A 6,943-nucleotide genomic window follows, 5' to 3' on the forward strand; every position below is an offset into this window, starting at 1 on the left:
AACCGTCCGGAGAAGGAAATGGCAACCCACTCCAGTGTTCTTGCCTGGAGAATCCCAGGGACGGAGGAGCGTGGTGGACTTCCATCTATGGGGTCGCACAGAGTCGGAGACGACTGAGGCGACTTAGCAGCAGCAGCAGCAGCAGCAGCAGCAGCAGCAGCAGCAGCAGCAGCAGAGAACTGCCCTTTCTGCTTCTCGCCAAGCCCAGCGAAAGCGACGCGGGGGTGGGATGAGGGGCGCGCGGGTGGGGTGAGGGTCACGTACATCGGCCCTTCTCTTCCCTGCCCGCGCCACCAATCCCCGCTTGCACGCCCCGGGGACCCAGGCCCCAGCCCCCAGCCCAGCCCAGGCGGTCCCCGCGGCGCGCGCGCCCTCGGGCCCAGATGCCCCAGGGGCTCCGGCGAGTGCTCGGAGGCTGCTGCAAACCTCACGTGTCTCCCCTCCCTCCTCGACCCCCCGGATCCTCCGAGCTGCAGGTTAGAGCCACGTGGGTGGGATGCCCTCCAATGGATGAGAGGATTCGAGGGGGTGAGCCCCCTCCTTCCTGCGGAGAGCAGGGTAGAGCCCAGCACATCAACAGGGGGCGCCAGGCCCCTTCACTCCTGCACCTCCTCCAGCGTCCCACGCCCCACCCCCGCCTAGAATCCCATGCTCCAGGAGGGGCCGGCCAGCTGTTGAGCCTCTGAGCCCTGAACGGACCGGATCACGTCTGCTAGAAAGTCTTTCTACTAGAAGTTGCTGTCAGTTCCCCCAAGGGTGACAAGGTGAGGCGACAGTCACAGTGTAAGTTTCTCCTGCTGCTCTGGGGAACCTAGAGGGCAGGGTGTGGCCCTGGCCCCAGGCCCTCCTGAGTTTCCACCCTCCCTGACCAGACCACCATTCCATCCTTTTCCTGCCCAGCTGCCCTGGGAGGCAGGCCAGCCACTGTCGATGGGCCAGGAAGGGGGTGCTGAGTGGGGTGGGGGGTGCAAAGCACAGCTCTGAACCCCACATCATTCTAGATTTTTCACCACCAGCATCTGGATGCCCAAGAGTTGACCTGATGGACCCAGAGACCAAGTCCAGGTCCTCACTGCTTGGAGGAGCTGCCTGACACAGGAGCGTGTCGTAACCATCTGTCTGGGCACTGGCCACCTGCTCCCCTAAGACTATGCCCACCCAGCTTTCCTGTCATTTTTCATTGTTGATTTAGACGAGTTCTCGGCCTCCCAAGGACAGGAAGAGAATTCTGGAGGAGACTCCGAGGCTGCAGGGGGTGGGGGGTGGAGGGGCTGGTGGGTCAGGCTGCACTCAGGTGGCCCAGTCTGCCCTGAAAGGTCCAGGATGCAAGACAGGTGACACAGGGCGCCGCGTAGAGAACAGGTAGAGGACATGGTGCCTGGGGGTGGGTCTGTTCTAGGAAGGCCTTAGGGTCCTGCTTGGTTATAGTTCCAACTCCGTGACATTCTGAGAAAAAGCAAAATGATGGAGCCCGTAAAAGGATCAGTGGTTACTGGGGGTTGGGGGGAGAGGGAGGGATGGATAAGTGAATTAATGTATTTACATATAACCGTAAGAGACCTTCGGATGGTGAATCATTCTGTGACCCTGTAAATGTAGAAACGTGGCCTAAGCATTTGTCTAAACCTGTAGAATGTACAACACAATGGGTATGCCCTAATGTACACTAAGGACTTGGTGTGCACGCGTGCTCTGGCTGTGTCCCCATGGAGGCCAGGCGCCCAGTGTACATGTGGATTCCTACCTCACGTCTTAGGGGCTCAGCCACCCTGGCGGCTCAGCTGGTGAAGAATCTGCCTGCGATGCGGGAGACCTGGGTTTGATCCCTGGGTTGGGAAGATCCCCTGGAGAAGGGAAAGGCTACCCACTCCAGCATTCTGGCCTGCAGCATTCCATGGACTATACAGTCCATGGGGTCGCAAAGAGTCAGGCACGACTGGGCAACTTTCACACTCACCTCATACAGTACACGGAAGGGAAGTCCATGTGCATCGAACATGCAAATGAAAACCAAAAACCAAAGAGCTGGGTAGGAAGACGCAGGTCAGCACTGGGGACCTGTGGCGGGGGCGTGTGAAGCGCTTCTCAAACAAGACACAAAACCTACGGCTGGTGAGTCTCAAACCTGATGCACCCGATTCCACTGACACCAAGATTTCTGTTCACAAAAGGACACCACAGACAAAGTCACAGGGGCCAGCAGATGGAGGGGAGCTTGCACAGTGTCACAGTGAGTGGTTCCAGAACATGTCACCCTTGTCTGAGTGGCTTCAAACTGCAGCAACTTATTCCCAAGAGAGGAGAGACAGGCACAGATACATGGGACGACCGCGACAGAGACTGGAGGGATAGGTTTACCAGCCAAGGGCCACCAGCGACCACTGGAAGCTGGGAGAGGGCAGGAAGGACCCTCTGGGCACCTTGGAGGGACCAGGCCTGTGAATCTCCATCTCAGACTCCCGGCCCCCAGGTGGTAAGACAGTGTGTGTCTGTGGTTTTAAGCAGCCAAGGACAGGGACCTGCCCCTCTGCCCCCTGGTCCTGGCAGAGCGAGGACACCAAGCAGGGCTGGCGGAGCGACACTGCCTGAGCCCCACTGTGGGGACCGCCAGGAGCACACGCGGCCTCCGGGCCAGGCTCTGCTGCTCCCCAGAGGCGGGCGCGGCCAGCACAGGGGACCTCGGGGCACACAGGGTCCCCCCTGAAATCAGGGTTTGGATATCCGCAGGGGTTTCCCTGCCGACAAACTCTGGGAGAGAAGCCTCGCTGGGACAGACGCTGTTGTCATCTCTCTTAACTTCCACACTCACAACCGTCCTACCTGTTCCAGATCTGCGGGGAGCTTGGCCGTCTCCGCGGGTCCAGCGGGGGAAGGGGGGTCGGGCTGTGGGGACCACTCTGGGGCCCGGGCTCCTTCACCTGCCACAGCCTGTGGGCTGTTGACATCCGCCAGGCTCTGCAGGGCCCTGGTGATGGCAGGGGCCTCAGTCGGGATGTCCACGATGTGTTCGGGCTGGTTTAGATTTCCCCTCGTAGGTACTGAAGACTCTGCGCTTTCGTCCTGATTTGAGGGCATGCTGGATACTGAGTTTTGAGGCAGCTAAAAACACAAGAAAATATTTTAACAGGTGTGATTTAGCAGGTGTCCCCCGACCCCGGGGAGAAGAGAGTCCCAAGGAGGCTCAGGCAGGGCAGGTTTGCAGAGAATGAAGCAGGGCCGATGGGTCGGGTCTGGTCGCAGCTCTGCCCTGATCGAGTGTTCGGGTGCCTTTGCCAGGACACAGAGCGTTTGGGCGGCTTGGGTGCCCGTTGTGAACTGAATCAAAGATTTCTCCAACTCAGGGCCCGTGGCTCCTGCTGAATCAAGAGGAGGGAAAGCGTAGGCATTGGAAGGCTCCATGGGGGCCAGGGGAGGGGAGCTGGGGCTACCTGCATGGAGCTCGGGCTGAGGGAGGAGGCACACCCCGGCCTGGGACCGTGCTCACCATCTCCATGCATTCAGCGTCTCCTGTGAAGACAGGCAGCAGATGTGCTGTTAGCCAGGGGCAAGAGGTTCTACTCTAGTCCCCAGGGCTCCTGCACCGCTGGCGTGCCCTGCGTCCCTCCCCCGGCCCAGGGATCCTGTCAGGGACGCCCAGGAGTGAGCCTGGCACGCCTCCCTTCCCACAGCCGTCTGGCCCCGCTATTTCTAGAACCTTCCAAGAGGCTTGGGCTCCACTACTGGGATCCTGCAGCGTCCCCTCGGAGCCTGCCCCGCACACGGCCTGGCCCCGAGGCTGGCCTGGGCCTCCGACACCCGCTGCCTCAGGGGCCGGGGTGGCTACGCCCCGGTCCTCCATCTCACAGCCCTGGCCTAGCTGCTGACAGCTCTGTGCCAGGTTCCAGGCAGGGGCTTGTTCAGGGTGCAAGGACCCCGCCCAGCTCGTGGAGACCAGGTGGCCCTGACGATGGGCCTGGTCCTTGGAACTCAGCCTCCCCCACGTGGTCGCTGGCCCCTGCCAGAGGTCAGGCATGGGTGCTCTTATACTGTTAGGGAGTCCAGCTCGTTTTCTGACCCAGAAACACAGGCTCGTCATGACTAAGACAAAGGCCAAGCTTCCAAGCAGAAAGTACTGGTGTCTCCTCTCTGAAGGGGAAAGACAGAAGACCCCATGAGGTCAGCAGCCACAGGATAAAATAGAGACAGACTCACCACTTCCACCCCCAGAGTGTAACCAAAGGAAGAGAGACAGGCCGCGGAGAGACTCCTGCACCAGGGCACTGCAGCCTTCCGACCCGCCCGGGACACGGAAGCGACCGACCGAAGGGCTTATTGAAAGAACAGCCCTGGCCGGAGGACTATGCGTCTATTTATTTTAAATGTCTCTGGAGCAGCGGCCGCACAGCAAAGGTCAGTTTTCATTCCAATCTCAAAGAAAGGCAATGCCAAAGAATGCTCAAACTACCACACAATTGCACTGATCTCACACGCTAGCAAAGTAATGCTCAAATTCTCCAAGCTAGGGTTTAGTAATACGTGAACTGTGAACTTCGAGATGTTCAAGCTCGTTTTAGAAAAGGCAGAGGAGCCAGAGATCAAATTGCCAACATCTTCTGGATCATGGAAAAAGCAAGAGAGTTCCAGAAAAACATCTACTTCTGCTTTATTGACTATGCCAAAGCCTTTGACTGTGTGGATCACAACAAACTGGAAAATTCTTAAAGAGATACCAGACCACCTGACCTGCCTCCTGAGAAATGTGTATGCAGGTCAAGAAGCAACAGTTAGAACTGGACATGGAACAACAGACTGGTTCCAAATTGGGAAAGGAGTATGTCAAGGTTGTATATTGTCACCCTGCTTATTTAACTTCTATGCAGAGTACATCATGAGAAATGCCAGACTGGATGAAGCACAAGCTGGAATCAAGATTGCCTGGAGAAATAACAATAACCTCAGATATGCAGGTGACACCACCCTTATGGCAGAAAACAAAGAAGAATTAAAGAGCCTCTTGATGAAAGTGAAAGAGGAGAGTGAAAAACTTGGCTTTTCAGATACAGAAAACTAAGATCATGGCATCTGGTCCCATCTCTTCAGGGTAAATAGATGGGGAAACACTGGAAACAGTGAGAGACTGTATTTTCTTGGGCTCCAAAATCACTGCAGATGGTGACTGCAGCCATGAAATTAAAAGATGCTTGCTCCTTGGAAGAAAAGTTATGACCAACATAGACAGTGTATTAAAAAGCAGAGACATTACTTTGCCAACAAAGTCCATGTCGTTCTTCCAGTGGTCATGTATGGATGTGAGAGTTGGACTATAAAGAAAGCTGAGCGCCCAAGAATTGATGCTTTTGAACTGTGGTGTTGGAGAAGACTCTTGAGAGTCCCTTGGACTGCAAGGAGATCCAACCAGTCCATCCTAAAGAAAATCAGTCCTGAATATTCATTGGAAGGACTGATGCGGAAGCTGAAACCCCAGTACTTTGGCCACCTGTTGCGAAGAACTGACTCTTTGGAAGAGACCCTGATGCTGGGATAGACTGAAGGCAGGAGGAGAAGGGGATGACAGAGGTTGAGATGATTGGATGGCATCACCGACTCAATGGACAGGAGTTTGAGTAAGCTCTGTGAGTTGGTGATGGACAGGGAGGCCTGGTGTGCTGCAGTCCATGGGGTCGCAAAGAGTCGGACACGACTGAGTGAAATGAACCGACTGATTCTAAATGTAACAGTGCAAACAGATGAATGACTAATAAAATTGGTACATTTATATTATTCATGTACATCCGTATTATTACCTGAATCTCACAGAGCCACAAAAACAACGGAAGCCCCAACCAGGTGACAATACAGATGGAGCTTGAAAATGCTGTGCTGCAGCCAGGAATCCGGAGACAAAAGTGATACACGTGTAAGACACGTGCATTTGTAGAAAATGCCCGGAAAAGGCTGGTCTGGAGACAGAAACCAGGTCCGTCTTGGCCAGGGCTGAGGGGTGGAGGGAGTCCTTGGGGGTCTTGTGGATGCTGGGTCTAGACGGAGGCGGCGCACTGAGTGCCACCAAGTTGTTTACTTAAAAGTGGTTAATTTCACGTTATGTGAATTCCATCTCTTTAAAAAAGATACAGGGTTTAAAAAGAAAAAAAAGGATGACTCTTACCTAGGGCCGGCAGACGGCACACCGTGTCCGACGTAGCATTGCAGCTCTGGACGATGACGTGCCCTGCGGGACACCTGGGTGGAGAGAGACGCCAGTAGGGTTCCTCCCTCCTGCCTCATCTGCACAGCCCATCCCTCGGCCATGGTTGTCACCCACAGGAGGGAGGCTCTCCCTGCGCCCAGCAGGGCCCTGGCAGGCAGCACCCACATGAGGGGAACTCGGGGCGGGGGGATGGGGAGGGCAGCGTAGCCTCACCCCAGGGGACCAGCATCACATACGGCATGCCCTCTGTCTCACTGGCAGGAAGGTTTACGGATTTTCCTTTTCTGTGAATATTTGTTGCCTTGCTGGTAGGCATGTGGACCAAGGAAAAAGGAATTGGCCCTGCTTTTAACACAGGCTCAGGAACCCAAAGTTCTGCCCCAGTGGCTGCAAATTACAGGCTTATCATCCCCCACTGTAGCGGTGTTCATTCCCAGGTGGGTTTGTCAAGACGGAGGATGACTTGTTCACTTGCCCTCCAGCCTCCCTGCTCTGGGCGCTGCGCTGCGTCGTGATGACTGTGGTTTTCTCTAGAAGTCATGTCCTGGACCCTGCGTGAACCCATCCCCCAGGTCCCCACCCTATTCTGGGAACAAACCACGTTTATTCTTCGACCCCAAAGTTCGGATCACAGAGCGGAAAACGCTGAGGAAGCTGCAGGCAAGCGAAACCCCCTTAGGCCGGCCCTTCCGGCCTCCAGGTGACTGAGCCAGCCCCGCCCACAGCAGGCACGTGAGCCCTGACTCCCGCCTACAC

The 6,943-nt window shown here is 56.0% G+C and overlaps 1 long non-coding RNA gene across 1 annotated transcript; it reads left to right on the forward strand.

The window, feature by feature from the left end:
* Positions 1-106: 106 nt before the first annotated feature.
* On the forward strand, positions 107-1,678 carry LOC113886165. The gene is made up of 2 exons (XR_003509378.1): positions 107-764; positions 1,017-1,678. It is a non-coding gene; the product is annotated as an uncharacterized LOC113886165 (long non-coding RNA).
* The last annotated feature ends 5,265 nt before the right edge of the window (positions 1,679-6,943 follow it).

Source organism: Bos indicus x Bos taurus, chromosome 29, assembly GCF_003369695.1.
Source record: "Bos indicus x Bos taurus breed Angus x Brahman F1 hybrid chromosome 29, Bos_hybrid_MaternalHap_v2.0, whole genome shotgun sequence".
Taxonomy (NCBI): domain Eukaryota; kingdom Metazoa; phylum Chordata; class Mammalia; order Artiodactyla; family Bovidae; genus Bos; species Bos indicus x Bos taurus.